Genomic DNA, 16,730 nt, shown 5'->3' with positions numbered 1-16,730 from the left:
ACTGAACGTCATTTGTCCCCGCGTGAATCAAGTAAACTGTGTCTTCCTTCGCGAGTTCCGTGACAGCATCGACAGCTGAAGTAATGTCGTCCAGTTTGGCTCCCGGAATACAATAACGCCTCCGCGTCTCTGTATTCCTGCCGCAGAATTCTGTTAATTGACCTCTAACCAGCGAGTCCCCTACAAGTCTAACAGATGTTTTCAGCTTGTCTGTGCCCCGAAACTGTGTCTGATCTACGCAGAGGAGGAGGAGGAGGAGGAGGAGAAAGAGTAAGAGGAGGAGGAAGAGAAAGAAGAGGAGCAGAAGGAAGAGGAGGAGGAGGGTCAGAAGGAGGAGAAGGAAGAGGTAGAGCAAGAGGAGGAGAAGGAGGAGGGTCAGAAGGAGGAGCAGAAACATGAGAAGGAGAAGGAGGAGAAGGAACAGGAAAAGGAACAGGATGATAAGGAAGAGGAGGAGGAGGACTGTCAGCACATTCACCATTCAGCACTTCACTAATCAGCAATTCAGTTATCAAATCAGCAATGCATTCCACCAATATGACCTTTAATTCACTTCAGTCACACTTCAGCCACACTTCAATCCACCAGTCACTTCAGTTCACCAGCGACCTCGAGTCAGTCCAACTAATTTATCTTTAAGCAATCTATTAACAATGCAGTCAATGCGTCAGTTGCTAATGCACACGAGGCTGGCAGTCAACACAACACTTAACCCAGGAGCCTAGACGCGCGCACACACGTACACACACACACACACACACACACACACACACACACACACACACACACACACACACACACACACACACACACATGCATCTAAAGTTAAGTTGGATAAGAACAGATGTAGCAGATTGGACAACACGAGTTTAGTTGGACTCCTACGTGTAAGCTACGACTAACTGAATATGACCAGGGAAACACACACACACACACACACACACACACACACACACACACACACACACACACACACACACACACACACACACACACACACACACACACACACGCCGTTTCAAGCAACTCTGACAAACTTATGTAAGTGCAGAAGTCATCGCTATCTTCCAGAAGCAGATATTCACTTAGATGTAAAGACGAGAATTATTCTGGTATTTAGTAAAAAAAAAATACTAGACATGTGTTTTGTATTTCTATTTATATCATTCATCTCTTTATGTTTCTCCTCCTACCTCACTTACTCCTCCTTTCCCTTTACTTCTGTCATCACTTGTGTTCTTTCATTACAGTTTTGCATATTGTATCCAACTTATTTTTCTCCCTCTAGCAGTGTTTTTACTTTTCCATTTATTTGTATCATTTTATTACGTGTGCCATTTTCTCTCCTCTAATTCATTGTGCGATGCTGTTTTTATTTCTTTTCTCGGGTCTTATCTGCACTCTCGATATTGTATTGTATTTATTTATGCCAACAGTAACACGTGGCCTTTTCCTTCTTCTTTTCCGTTTTGCTCACTGTATTTTGCTCGCCCTATACAGTTTAGCCACTCCTACGATCTTTTGTCTATTGATTATAACTCTTTTATACTATTAGTTACATTATTTTCTTTTTCCCTTCCATAAAAAAGTATTTTCTTCTCTTCCTCTTCTTCCTTCTCCTCTTTCTCCTCCTCCTGCTTCTCCTCCTCCTCCTCCTTCTCTCCCTCCTCCTCTTCTTTCTCCTCCTCCTCCTCCGCCTCCTTCTAATACTTTTCCTATTCCTTCACGTATTTCTCCTTCTCGCCTCCTCTCCCTCCTCCCCGCCCCTCCGCCGCTAAGCCACACGACAGCGGGTAATGAAATGTGGCAAGTCGGCACCGAAGAGTTTATGGGCCGGAGTTATTCGTTTATGGAGGAGAGAAGTTCTGTTTGCTTTGCTGTTGCTCATTCTGGTCCCACGATAATAATACTGATGGTAGTATTTATTACCGTTATTATTATTATATTATCTATTATTATTATTATTATTATTATTATTATTATTATTATTATTATTATTATTATTATTATTATTATTATTATGTTTTTTTTTAATGTTGATCATGAATTTTGTTACTGTATCCCTTCTATTAATTTTTTTTTTTTATAATAGTTATCTTGGTGGGGCCTGATGGTCGGCCCCAGCCGGTTATAGCGCAGGCAAGTGTTTATAGTGGCGCCATCTTGCTTGGCTCATGCTGCCCCCTGAAGTTCATCTTTGATCCACTCTTTTAGAGAGAATCTAGAGTCCGGGTGTTCTCCAGAGCAACATATGGGTAGTCTTAGACCACTCGGAGGTGACTGAAAAATCCCAGCAGGTGGCGGCTTGAGGGACACGAACACGCGTCCTTTTGAACGTTACGCCGGCACGCTAACCACTCTGCCACCTCCTTTTTGTGCCGTCACCATCATCACTACTGTCACCAACAACCATGCATCATCTCGGACATTTGTTGTTGCAGCGCCATCCAACACTTCTCTCATTTTACGGCGCCTCGCCATCCCTTGTCCTCCCGGGAGCCTCCAGTCATCCACCCCCGCCTCCAGCCACACCGTGCCTCCCAGCCTTACCATAAACACCAGCTGGCGGGTCGTAAACACAGCACGTCGGGCATCGAGGCCTCGGGTGCTGGAGACGCCGAGCCACGCTGTGACGAAGGGACTGGGACATGCTAGGGCCGAGGTAGCAAGGCAGGCTTGGTGATGGTTGTGTACATTATGACTGGTGCATTGCTGGTGATGGTGGGGGTGAGTTGGGGGAGTGAAGCGGAGGGTGATGATGGTGGTGGTGGTGGTGGTGGAGATGGTGGTGGTGTAGTGGTACTAGTAGTAATAGTAGTGGTGGTGGTGGTGATGGTGGTGATGATAATTATGGTGGTGATGATAGTTATGGTGGTGGTGATGGTGGTGGTGGTGGTGGTGGTGATGGTGGTGGTGGTGGTGATGGTGGTAGTGGTGATGATGGTGGTGGTGGTGTTGTTGTTGGTGGTGGAGGTAACAAACAAGCAAACAAACACACACACACACACACACACACACACACACACACACACACACACACACACACACACACAGTCACACAGCCACACAGACTTTAGCCTTCATGAAAAGGTAAACATTTCTATTCGTTTCGTTAATGGACAGCTGAGGGAAAAAAACACGTAAGAGTATTACAAAACTGAAATATTAATGTTTAGTGTTTGTTGACGTCAGTTTAAAACGGGAAATTTTCATAAATGCCACGCACTAAATGAAGCCGCTCGGGCATTGCTGAATAAAGCATTGACAAGTAAATGGGCCTAGTCATTACGTATATACAGAAAAGGCTGATTGTACCGACGTGGGGTGGCTCGTATGTGTGTGTGTGTGTGTGTGTGTGTGTGTGTGTGTGTGTGTGTGTGTGTGTGTGTGTGTGTGTGTGTGTGTAATGATAATAATAATAATAATAATAATAATAATAATAATAATAATAATAATAATAATAATAATAATAATAATAATAATAATAATAATAATAATAATAATAATAATAATAATAATAATAATAATAATAATAATAATAATAATAATAATAATAATAATAATAAACGGTTTATTCATATGGTGTGCAGCCGAGGCTGAATTTACATGTTAAACATAGATGCATTAGTGTACATAAAATATAAATATAGACTTAAATTGTATAATATAAATTAATCTATTATAAATATGAATATAAATCTCACATGTGGTTACTTGTTTTTATTGAATTTACAATGGTAGGGATGGGGCTCTTCCTGTACCTTTCCGTCCTTGCACGGATAGGTATCAGTAAGTTGCTGTGTCTGACGGCTTGGCGAGAGGGAGGTGCATGGTCTGGTAGCAGGTCAAGGTGGCGCGGGTGATTTAGTAGCTGTACCGCAAACTTTTGGAGGAGGTGCTGGTAGCGGTCTTGAAGTGTGGGGAGGTGTAGGGCGTCAAGGGCCTCGTCATAGGTGGAGTAAGGCGGGGTTCCCACTTTTCCGTTTTCACGGATCCGTCGACAGTCAGTGACGTCATCAACGGAGCCCAGGCACAGCGCGGAGCCCGTCCAGAGATGAACTCAAGTTAACTTTTGGATCCGGGGTAGGGGTGGTGGCGCCACTCCAGTGATGTTGAATATTCTACATATCATGAAAATATGAAAAAAAGTACTTAGCTACAAAATAATATATACAAGAAGTCGTTGTGGTTAATTATGTCCATATGTTTGTCAACAAATGATGAACGATGGACTGACGGAGTGGATCATCCGTGCCGAGTGGCCGCTGTTTCGCTGACGAAATTTTGACGGAATAGAGAAGTTTCGCGTGACGTCACGCCAATCCATGACGTCACGGCCGCGGTGCATTATGGGTTGGCGGGATCAGCCGATTCAGTTGTTGGGGGACCTTGCCGGGAGGTTTCATGGCCACTGGATTGACGGGACGCGAGTTTCTAGCCTCATTCTGGGTCCACTTTTGTTTATTATTTATATCAATGACTTAGACACAGGAATTAAGTGATGTTAGTAAATTTGCAGATGATACCAAGATCGGTTGAAGTAATTTGAGAGGATCAAGGTGAACTCAACAGATTATATGACTGGGGATAAATGGCAGATGGACGTCCAAGGCACACAATATTCAAGCTAGAAATCGAGCTAATAGGAACTCTTCCTCAAACTATATTTAGCATTAGTTAGACCTCATCTGACTATGCGGTTCAGTTTCTGGTCACCTACTATAGATGGGATATCAAAAAAATGAAAATCGGTGGAGAGGATGACTAATGATGATCAGGGGTTGAAGAAACTTGCCATAGACTCAGACTCAAACAGTTAAATCTCTTTTGGCGAAAAGGCGAAGGGTGCGTGGAGACTTTATAATGATGGATGAAGGGAAATTGAAATGAAGGGGAGACATTCATAAGGTTTGATGAAGGTTGTGAAGGTAAGGGAACCGGGTAGGAGTAAATAACTTCATATTAAACTATTCAGATTCAAGATAGTTTACTAAAAAATGGTGGTGGATGAGGTGGTGGATGGGCAGTCATGGTGAGTGTGCCACAGGTTGTCACATTCAAAAATATTCAAACTAGACAGAATGGATAGGAATATTGACATAGGTGGGGTTAGATATATTAGACACTCTTATGTTCTATTTTGTGGTGTTCACATCACGTACTGGTGGCCCGTCTGAGGACAGAAATGCCACATCTTTGCTGTGTTATTGGGTGTGGAAATAATGCAGTTAAACACCCAAGTTTATCGTTTTGCCGCCTACCTAAAATACCAACGCGGCAAGGTGAGGGGAGGGACCTGATCAGTGAAAGAAGTCTCTGGTTATCGAGGATCTCCAGAGCCCAGACTTCAAACCGTGAACACTGAAGAGTCTGTGGAGAGCACTTCATGACAGGTAAGAATGATGTTCCAGTCCTACACAATAACGAGTGAGACTGTTTCCTCAGTCCTTGTGAATGCTTCCAGTGTCAACATATAACACACCTGCAGATTCAGATAGTTTATTCCAGCGGTGTCAAGCAAAGATTAGTGACATTGCACGACAGGGAAGTGATTTTTCACTTGTTTGTCAAGTTATTTAGCCTTTATTAAGAGTTCATTCCTCATGACTAGATTTAGTAGTGACCATCCCCAAAAGTTATTAATGTATGGTAGGTATGAGTAATGATGAATGCTGCCACTTTGATACATTAGTTATTATTATATATGTTCCCAGCATCATTGTTCAAGTATTAGTTACTGTTACTGGAGTCACAGGCGTAAGCCTCTTCCAGAACTTCATCTGTGAGTATCTGTGAGTTAGATATGTAGACACTAGCTTTGTGAATGACCACCCCCTAAAAGTGGGTTAGCTTGTGTGGTAAGTAGTACAAGTGCAGATGAATGTTAGCACTCTCTGAAACATCACTTATTGTTAAATATGTAGATAAAGTCTTTGTTGAAGCAATATGTAGTCATTGTTAAGCATGTAGACAGTGCGTATCTTTGTGAAAGCCATTTCTTTCTCTAATGCTTGCCTTGGTTTTCTCGTAAAGCTGCCGTATTTTAGGGCAACTAAGCCTGACTTAAGTGACCATCCTCTCATAATAAGTCCTGTCCAGCAGAGAGAGCAAAAAATAATATTTGGAGTTCTCCATTTACTACGATTCCCCAAGGAGGCACGGTCTCTCACTCACTCGCTGGTCCCCCAGCAAGGATAGACTGTCACACTTCATGACGTCATGAAAACGTCACAAGGTCACGTGAGTGAAAATACTCTATAGTGGGAACCCCGCCTAAGACGGGCCCAGGATAAGCCTACACGCACGCTTCTGCACCCTCTCAGGCTGGCGACGCTGGGTGGTGTTGAGGGATGGAAACTAGGCTGGAGAGGAGTAAGTGAGGTTGGGGAGGATGAAGGTGTTATAGAATCCCACCAGCTCACGCGTGAGAGTCCCCAGTGACTTCAACTGCCTCAGAAAGTAGAGTTGATAGAAGGCTGAAGAGATGGTGCGCCTGACATGCTCCTTCCAGGTTAAGCGGTTGTCAATGGTGACACCGAGAAGCTTGGTTGTCTCCACCACCTGATGCGTAGTGCCACTGATGGAGACTACAGGTGGAGGTGCGGCTGTTGTGGAGTTGGTGATGTGCATGAGGACTGTCTTGTTCTGGTTGACAGTCACCTTGTTTAGCCTCGTCCAGTCCTGAAGGTCGTCAAGTGTGTTGAGCAGGTGGCTGTAGTCATGGAGTACATTGTCAATAGTGCTCCCCACCGTGGAGTCATCGACGTATTTCCAGCGCGAGGGAGTGTTGGTCATCGCGTCATTAATGAGAATTACAAATGACAAGGGGCTGATTTTCGTGCCCTGGAGGACTCCGCAGGTGAGGGGCTTGGGTGATGAGGTCCTGCCTTGGAATCTGACAACCTGGTGACGCGCGCTGAGGAAGTCTGCCATCCACGCCACCAGGCTTGGGTGAAGCCCCAGGTTAATGGCCTTGTCGATCACTGTGGTGTGATCAACAAGGTCAAAAGCCTTCTTGAAATCAACGAAAGCAAGAGCTACAGAGGTCTTCCGTTTCTCGAGGGCTTTGTATGTGAAATCAAGGAGGCTGACGAGGCACTGTGTGGTGGAGGAGCTTTTCACGTTGCCGAACTGTTGAGCGTCTATGTGGGGGGCAAGTTGTGTGTAGGCCCATTTGAAGATGAGCTCCTCACATAACAGGCTTGGGATGGGGGTGATGGCAATGGGCCGCAGGTCAGAGAGTGATTGGGGGCTGGGAGTCTTTGGGATAGGAGTGACAAATGCTGTCTTCCATTGGGCGGGGCAGCGGCTCTGTTGGATGGAGGCGTTGATGATGGAGCAGAGGGGCGTGGCTAGCTCGGAGGCAAAGTCTCTGTAGAGCCTCACTGGTATGTTGAGTCACGTTGAGTGTTGTGGTGGAGCGTTTGGCCTTTAATTTTGACAGTGACCTCATTACCTAAAACACCAGGATCTCAGGTAGAGACGCAGGGGTTGGTAGGGAGGCTGGTAGGTGGGTGAGGTCGAGGTCACGGAGTGTTTGACAGATATTGGAGAGTGAGTGTAAATTGTCTCCACAGCCTCTTCCTTGGTCAGGTGTGCGACGCAGGGAAGAGGGGCTTGTCTGATGTTCTTTATTCCGCACAAATCCCTGATTTTCTGATACTACTGGCTTGGGTTGGTTTCTTGGAGGCCATGGATTTTTTGTGGGTAGTAGGAGGCTTTGGCTGTGAGGATTTCCCTGATGATTTTGTTGGGCATTGGCTTATACTGCAGTGTGTTATTGTAGAAAGCCAGATTTCTTTGCAGGATGAGTCTTTTATCCTGGGTGTAATCCAGGGGGAGACGCATGCTCTGCTCCGGAAAGTAGTGATGGTAGGCTGGGGTGATGGTGTTGATGTAGGATGCTTTGGCACCCACTGTCCAAACTGGCGCCAAGCTGAGTCCGTCACAGGCCGGTAGGTCCTTGTCTCGGTGCGGGTGAGGTGTGAGGTGGTGGGTGAGGGGGACCAGAGAACGGAGAGGTGCTTGCTTTTCCCCACAGGAGGGAGTGGCTGAGGGGGAAGGTAGAAGTCTATCAGGTCCGTGAGGATTAAGTCGAGGGTGTTGTTGCCATGTGTGGGAAATTTTATTATTTGTTTCAGATGTAGTTGGTCCTGTAGTGCACTGGTGTCTAATTGGTTGAAATCACCACATATAACTAGTTTAGCTGCAGGGAATCTGGTGCGTAGTAGGTCCGAGGTGTTGATGAGGTGGTCAATAAGGGTTTGTGGGGGCGGCCCGCACCCACAAGGCCTCAAGTCCCTCAGGGACCGTCATCTCAAGAGGGGTGGGATGAAGGTCATTGCGACATATCACTACCACACCTCCATCTCTCTTGTTGGTGCGGAGGCGGTGAAAGGTTTCACAATTTTGAAGAGTACAAATTTCTGGGGTAACTTGCCAGGCCTCTGTAATCGCTATTATATGAGCACTGTTTTTTTGCACTATTCCCACTATTTCGTCAAATTTATTGCACAGGAATGTCACGTTTGATAAGAATAAAGAGGGTAGGTTCTATCGATAATTTCACGGTGACTGCTCTTCTGAATTAGCTAACTGCATGCCTCCCCCCTCCCGGGGCCCCGCTGCACACGACTTTCTACTCATGCTCATCCCTATACTGTCCAAACCCCTTATGCAAGAGTTAACCAGCATCTCCATTCTTTCATCCCCTTCACTGGTAAACTCTGGAACAGTCTTCCTTCGTCTGTATTTCCTCCTGCCTATGACATGACCTCATTCAAGAAGAGTGTATCAAGACACTCTCCTGGCTACTCTTTACTTTTTACTTTTGTTTGAGCAGCGAGTAGCGGGTTTTTTTTGCACTCTTTTTGTTGCCTTCGAGCCGCATCCTTTGATGTAAAAAAAAAAGTTGAACCACAGTCTCGGCACTTCAATGTTTTTGTAGGTTTTTGTGTTGGCGGGGCGTTTCGGTTTCATTTTTCTTATTATGAGAGGCGTGGGCTTCCTTACGCCACAGCCTCGCCTTAGCCTGTGAAGAAAGGAGTGGGCGTAGCGAAGGGGTGGCATGGGTGTGGAGGAGGCTGGACTCTTCGAACCACTTGACCTTGGGCGCTCACTAGGTCTTAATACACGTCTTCGCCAATGTTACACAGTATGAATAACAGAGCACACACCTAATGGATTGTCGGCAGTACACTGAAGAGTATCTTGAAGAAGGGAGTTCTGAGTTAACGCCACTTGTAGCAATTCCTATCGGAGGGGGTAGGAGGTCAACACATGACCCTGGCTGCTCAGGGCGAGCGCCTGGGATGTGTCCTCACCTCACGGTGGTTGGAGCACAATTGTGTGTGTGTGTGTGTGTGTGTGTGTGTGTGTGTGTGTGTGTGTGTGTGTGTGTGTGTGTGTGTGTGTGTGTGTGTGTGTGTGTGTGTGTGTGTGTGTAACATGCTTTTCATACTCATTTGGGCAATTTATATTCATGAAAGCTGAAGGTCACAGAGAGAGAGAGAGAGAGAGAGAGAGAGAGAGAGAGAGAGAGAGAGAGAGAGAGAGAGAGAGAGAGAGAGAGAGAGAGAGAGAGAGAGAGAGAGAGAGAGAGAGAGAGAGAGAGAGAGAGAGAGAGAGAGAGAGAGAGAGAGAGAGAGAGAGAGAGAGAGAGAGAGAGAGAGAGAGAGAGAGAGAGAAGAGAAAAGAGAGAGAAGAGAAAAGAGAAGAGAAAATGAAAGGTTCCGAATATAAGCTGCCGTTCTAAGTAACTTCTCTTTTCTTTCCTGTCTAGCAAATCATCCCCCAACAAGCCAACAGTGAGGAGTCACCACGCTGTTGAGGCAGACACAAACCCAACTGCAGCGCCAGAAGGCTCACCCACGCCAGTTGCATCACCTCGCGACGCCCACAGCCCACCTTGCCTCACTCAGGACGCCTTTGTTATCGCTGTGTTTGTGATTACTCTTGGGACTTCGATGCTTCTATTTTTTTTTTTTTTGGGGGGGGGTGTTAGCTTATTTCATTTATCCGTAGAGTTAATACCACATAGCATGAACACAAGATACGGTCCGCAATACATTTAGAGCAGAGCAGCAACATGTTTGGTAATTATTATGTGAAATTTATCAAGCGTGAGTAATGATGGTAATATTTCGAAATCACGGAGCGGCGCCGTAATTAAGCCACACACACACACACACACACACACACACACACACATGTATACACAAACACGCATACAGTAGTACACACACATATATAGATGCAGATAAAGAGAGATAGAAATAGAGGTAGATAGATATACAGGCAGAGATTTGGGGGTCTCTTGCAGGCAATTTTCCACGAGTCTTCTCATAATGTTTTCGGATGCAAGCAGTGGCGATGCAGTGATACGAAATGGGGTTATCCAAAATGTTATAATGTAGGCAGAACGCATCACTGCTCATCCGTTGGCCAGCAGGTGTTACGCGCCCTGCTCCTACTAGCGACCATTGCAGGGACACACAAAAATATTATCATTACCGTGTAGCTACTCCCTGCTGCTCGTAGTGATGGCACCATGCATTATAATGGTAATTGGTCGTGTACTTGTTAGCCCACTCCTAATTTCATTCCCGTAAAAAATATATGCAACGAAAATAATAATGGCAGCTACAAAATGGAATGCACTGACACTGTTGTATGAAGTTTCGTCCATCCATTACAAAGATACTCGTGTGAATGTGTTTTAATTACGGACTTGGCCAAGTATTACACCTGCTTCGTTTGCCTCATGACGCAACAATCTCAATCATCGCTATTACAGATATACTCGTGTGGGTGGTTTTTTTTTATTATCAGACGTGACCTATTATTCTCCCTGCTTCGTTTACCTCATAGCGTCACACTCACACTCCTCGCCGTCGTAATGGAGAAAATGTGATAACGTGGAAAAGCGTCAACGAATTAATTTCCGTGCATAATTGAGTTAGGCGCTGGACCCAGACTCACGCTGCAAACATTTGATTAGTGTTTTCATTTGTATAAACTTATGTTCGTCGACGACTATTTTACTAAGGTCAAAGGTTTGTGTAATATGTTGTTTAATGAAGGTACAACTTTCCTACACACCCACAAACATACAGACACACACACACACACACACACACACACACACACACACACACACACACACACACACACACACACACACACACACACACACACACACACACACACACACACACACACACACACACACACACACACACACATAAATACACACACGTAAATACATATACACAAATAATATCATGCAGACAAACGTATTCGCATTCAAATAAACACACACACACACACACACACACACACACACACACACACACACACACACACACACACACACACACACACACACACACACACACACACACACACACACACACACACACACACACACACACACACACACACACACACACACACACTTGTAAATGAAAAAAAATATGTTGCATTGCGAATATTGATCCATGTATAGCGTCAACAACTTTTCCTTTTCACCCTCCCGGCTCTGTTTGTGTGTACAGTCACCCACGGTATGATCCCCTGCTGGACTCGTGATCAGCAACGCACCATCCTTTCGGAAAAAGCTCTCATTCTAAGCTCAGGGAACCGATCTAAGGGAGCTGATGCGACCTAACCCCACACACCTTTTGCTCAATAGGGGGACAGTAACCGCTCCAACCAGGAAAATTTTTTTTTACTGGGGTGTATGAGTGAATGAGTGAGTGTGAATATGAGTTTGTGGGTGAGGGTTTGTGTGAGTGTATGAGTGGGTGGGTATGTGTGTGTCTGTATGTACGCGTCGCTGGAATAACGTGCACGCACACCCCACAAGTAATGAGGTACTGCAAATGCTTTCAACTCGTCCAAACACTTCACCGATCAATAATTCTTCATGACAGGAGTAAATTGAACGCTCTCGCCTGGCGGTCATTATATTAATGTAACAAGAGGGCGTTTTTTCATTTAATATTTATCTTCTCCGGAACTGTCAGTTATGTGCACTTCCTGACGACTAAAAGCATATGAGTAAAACTAAAACACACACACACACACATAATAATAATGATAATAATAATAGTATAATAATAATAATAATAATAATAATAATAATAATAATAATAATAATAATAATAATAATAATAATAATAATAATAATAATAATAATAATAATAATAATAATAATAATAATAATAATAATAATAATAATAATAATAATAATAATAATAATAATAATAATAATAATAATAAATCATTAGTGAAGACAACAACAACGTCAAAGCACCAGAAACACCACCATCACCCTTTATCCTCCCTTTCCTCGGCCAACCCACCACCACCACCACCACCACTACAACAACCACCATTACCCTTCACCTTTCCTCTACCCTACCGCCACCAACACCACCACAGCCAGCATCACCCTTCACTTTCCCTCTCCCCCACTACACCATCACCATCACCAGCATTATCCTTCACCATCCTTTCCCTCGACTTCCACTAACACCACCCCAGCATCACCCCCTCCTCTAACCTTCTCACTCCCCGTTCCGGCCGAGGCGTGTTCCCCTTCGAGCACTGGACGCAAACAGTCATACATAATTCACCGTCGCGCCGGACACAGCCACACGACCCTGTCTGGTTTTAATGAGCCCTGGCCAGGCGCAGGGACCAACAGCGAGGCTCTATTACATTGTTACGCGGGAAAATAGACGTGGTAAAATGTTCAGGCCTGACCTTCATTCCTCCCAACTTGTATCGTAAGAGAACCTGAGCTTGTTATTTTCTCTAGTGTCGCCAAAGGGATACACACAGACAAACAAACCCACGAAAGAAGCTCTCTTAACCGGTGTGAAATATAAGAATACGAAGGCAAATTCAATGGTAAAGAGGAAGAATAGTTACACTGACTCTCTCACCGGCAATACAGACTTTCTCAGCGGTAACAGGGAAAGAGATGGAACGCATTCTAATAAGGGCAAGCACCACCTACCTCCTCAATGACTCCCCGACGACCGACAAGACTCATGAGGTCAAGAAAAGGATGCTGGCCCTGGGCACGACCTCACCCCCACCACACGAATTGAAAAAAGTAAGGAAAGAAGGAAGGAAACAGAAGAAAAGGAAGGAAAAAGTAAATGGATGAGGGAGAAACAAGTGTTAGAACGGAATGAAATACGTATGACTAGAAATGGAAAAGGGAAAAATATAAGAGGAAGGAAAGTATGAAATATGACGAAAAATATGGCAGGAAATATGACAAAAAGATATGACGGGAAGAGAAATATGACAGGATATAAAACAAGAAACAAAACAAGAAATATAAAGAGAAAATATGAGAGAAAATGACAGAAACTATTACACGAGACATGACAGAAAATACAGCCAAAAATAAAGCAGAAAATGGAAGAGGTAGGAACACGAATCAAACCGGAAGGACACATGACAGGAATGACGGCAAAACGGCAAGAGATAAAAAAGCCAAACCTCATATCTCTACCTCGCTTCATTCAGTGTTGCCAAAGCCTCATCAACGACCCTTACATCGAGACGAGCTGCCAGCCAGGTGTGTGTGTGTGTGTGTGTGTGTGTGTGTGTGTGTGTGTGTGTGTGTGTGTGTGTGTGTGTGGTGGTAGTCTGACCATTCTTCTGTGCCGTGAACCGAAAAGAACACTCGTTGGAGCCCGATTGATCTCCTTTTGGGTCCTTGAAAATAGCTGATGACGAGAGGTGGAAGCGTCTGGGAATGCCGACCCAACTAGGTTTGTGTACGCTTTCCGAGGGTAGAAATATCGTGTCATTCCCGCCGCTGAAACTGAGTAGCGCTACATCGTTACGCTACATTATTGCATTGTATCGGCTCTGCCTTTATTGGAGAGAACGCGGCGCTGACGGACATTTCACGTAATATTTATTTAGCCTGCCTGCCTGCCAGCGTGCATCCATTATTAAAGGAGAAAAAAGCACTACAACTATGCACGTGCAGCACCTGAAACTGAAAGCGAGTGAAGGCGAAACGATTTATATTTAGCTGTAAGGGATAAAAGAGGAGAATAGAGGAAGCAGGCGAAGGTTGGAGGAGAGAGAAGGAAGCAGGAGATATGGAGGGAAGGGTGAGAAGAGGATAAGAAAGGAAGGAAGCGAAATGAAAAGGGGAGAGAAGGAAGGGATATAAGGAGTGTGAGAAGAGGATAAGAAAGGAAGTAAGCGAAATAAATAGGGGAGAGGAGGAAGGGATATAAGGAGTGTAAAGCAAGGGGTTGAAAAGGAAGCAGAAGAAGAGGATAAGGAAGGAAGAAAGCGACGAGGAGAAGGGAGAGAAGGAAGGTATATAAGCTGTGTAAAGTAAGGGTTGCGAAGGAAGGATGAAAATAGGAGAAGGAAGGAAGGAAATAAAGGGGAGAGGGGAGAGAAGGAAGTGTGTAAAGCAAGGGAGAGGAAAAGAGGAGATAACAGAACTGGAGTAGAGGAAAGAATGAGATGAAGGAAAGGAGTGAGTGGGCGAAGGTGAGGAGAGAGGGAGGGAGGGAAGGGGATCAAGGGATTGGAGGACAGAAGGGTCGGAGGCCGCCGGAGGAGAGGAAGGGATGAAGTGACGAGGAAAACAATCCACTCACAGCTGGGTTCTTACCTTTAATTACGGCGAAAGGTGACACGACAAACAGGTGACAACGGAAGCTTACCTGAAAAGAATGTTATTATTATTATTATTATTATTATTATTATTATTATTATTATTATTATTATTATTATTATTATTATCATCATCATCATTGTTATTATCATATTTACATTATTATTATCGTATTACTATTATCTCTACTACTACTACTACTACTACTACTACTACTACTTTTCTTGTTAATGTTAATATTCTTTTTTCTTTCTCCCTTGCTTTCATAAACTTATCTTACTTGTTCTTATTCTCAACTTTCTTTATTCTTTGTTTGCTTGCCTTTTTGTCTGTCTATATGTGTATATCTGTCTATCTATCTGTGTGTGTGTGTGTGTGTGTGTGTGTGTGTGTGTGTGTGTGTGTGTGTGTGTGTGTGTGTGTGTGTGTCTGCTTGTCTGTGTGTATGTGTGTGTGTATGTTTGTCTGTGTGTATGTGTGTGTGTTGCCGCGAGAGGAAAAGCTGTTTACAAAAATCCCTAATTACTCTTGAGATCCCGAGGCGTCCTGGAGCATTAGGTTCCTTCTGCGCTCCATCCTTCCCTCCTCCTGGACTGACAAGGGAGGGAGGGAGGGAGGGACGAAGGGAAAAGAGGAGAGTGAAATGAAGGAGGAATGGAGAGAGCTAGGAGGGAGGAGTTGAGGGGTGGAGGGAGGAAGGAAGGAAGGGAGAGGTTAAAGAAGGGGAAGAAGGAGGAAAGGTAGGAGGAAGGGTGGAGGAAAAGAGGGAAAGGAAAAAGTAGGAGGAGGAATAGGAGGGATGGAAAGAAGGGAATGGTAAAAATAGAAGGGATGGTGAAGGAGGAGAGGGTAAAGGAAGGGAAGGAGGGAGCGAGGGATGGAGAAAGGGAGAGAAGGAAGGCCACATCAGAAATAGAGACAGAAATAGATAGATAAATAATTAGATGGAGAGAGAGAGAGAGAGAGAGAGAGAGAGAGAGAGAGAGAGAGAGAGAGAGAGAGAGAGAGAGAGAGAGAGAGAGAGAGAGAGAGAGAGAGAGAGAGAGAGAGAGAGAGAGAGAGAGAGAGAGAGAGAGAGAGAGAGAGAGAGAGAGAGAGAGAATTCGAAAAAGAAAAATAGACAGGAATGTAGCAAGAGAAATTAAATTATATGGATATATGCAGTTAAGAAAGAGAGAGAGAGAGAGAGAGAGAGAGAGAGAGAGAGAGAGAGAGAGAGAGAGAGAGAGAGAGAGAGAGAGAGAGAGAGAGAGAGAGAGAGAGAGAGAGAGAGAGAGAGAGAGAGAGAGAGAGAGAGAGAGAGAGAGAGAGAGAGAGAGAGAGAGAGAGAGAGAGAGAGAGAGAGAGAGACACAGACAGAGAGAGAGAGAGAGAGATGAAAGAAAAAGCAAACGGACAGGCAAACAGGTAGACCAGTCACAAAAAAATAGAAACAAAAAAGCAAAAAAACAACAACAAGAAAACACCGAAAAAAAAACAGAATAACAAATAAGAAGGAAGGGAAGAAAGAAAGGGAAAGAAATTAGCGAAAGAAATAGACAAAAATGATAGAAATAATGAGAGAAGAGAAGAACAAAAAATAAAGATAGAAAGAAAGAAGCTGGCAAGCAAAGAACTATGCCAGAAACAGAGAACACATAGAAAAAAAAAGATAGACAGAATTAAAAGAATGAAAAAAATAACCAAATAAAAAATATATCTTACCAAGAAGAGGGAGGGAGCATCAGGCAGAAAAAAAAAATATAAAAAAGTGGAAAAAAGAACAATATAAAAAAATGCATAAACCTTTCAATAAATATAAATAAAATGCATATATAGAGCACGAAAAAGAGACCAGAAAGAAAACAAAGAATAAAATATAGAAAAAAAATAGGACAACAAAAAACAGAAGAAAGAAACAAAAGTCAAAGGTATATAAAAAAAAATGACGTTATCTAAAAAATATGAGAAACAAAGAAGAAGAAAAGATGAAAAAAATAACAAGGAAAGAGAAACAGAAAAAAACACGAGTAAATAAATAAAAAAAGAAAGAAGAAGAGAAGAGAGGAAAAAACAGACAAAGAAA

Source organism: Eriocheir sinensis, chromosome 8 (genome assembly GCF_024679095.1).
Source record: "Eriocheir sinensis breed Jianghai 21 chromosome 8, ASM2467909v1, whole genome shotgun sequence".
Taxonomy (NCBI): Eukaryota; Metazoa; Arthropoda; class Malacostraca; order Decapoda; family Varunidae; genus Eriocheir; species Eriocheir sinensis.
This window is presented reverse-complemented; position numbering follows the sequence as displayed.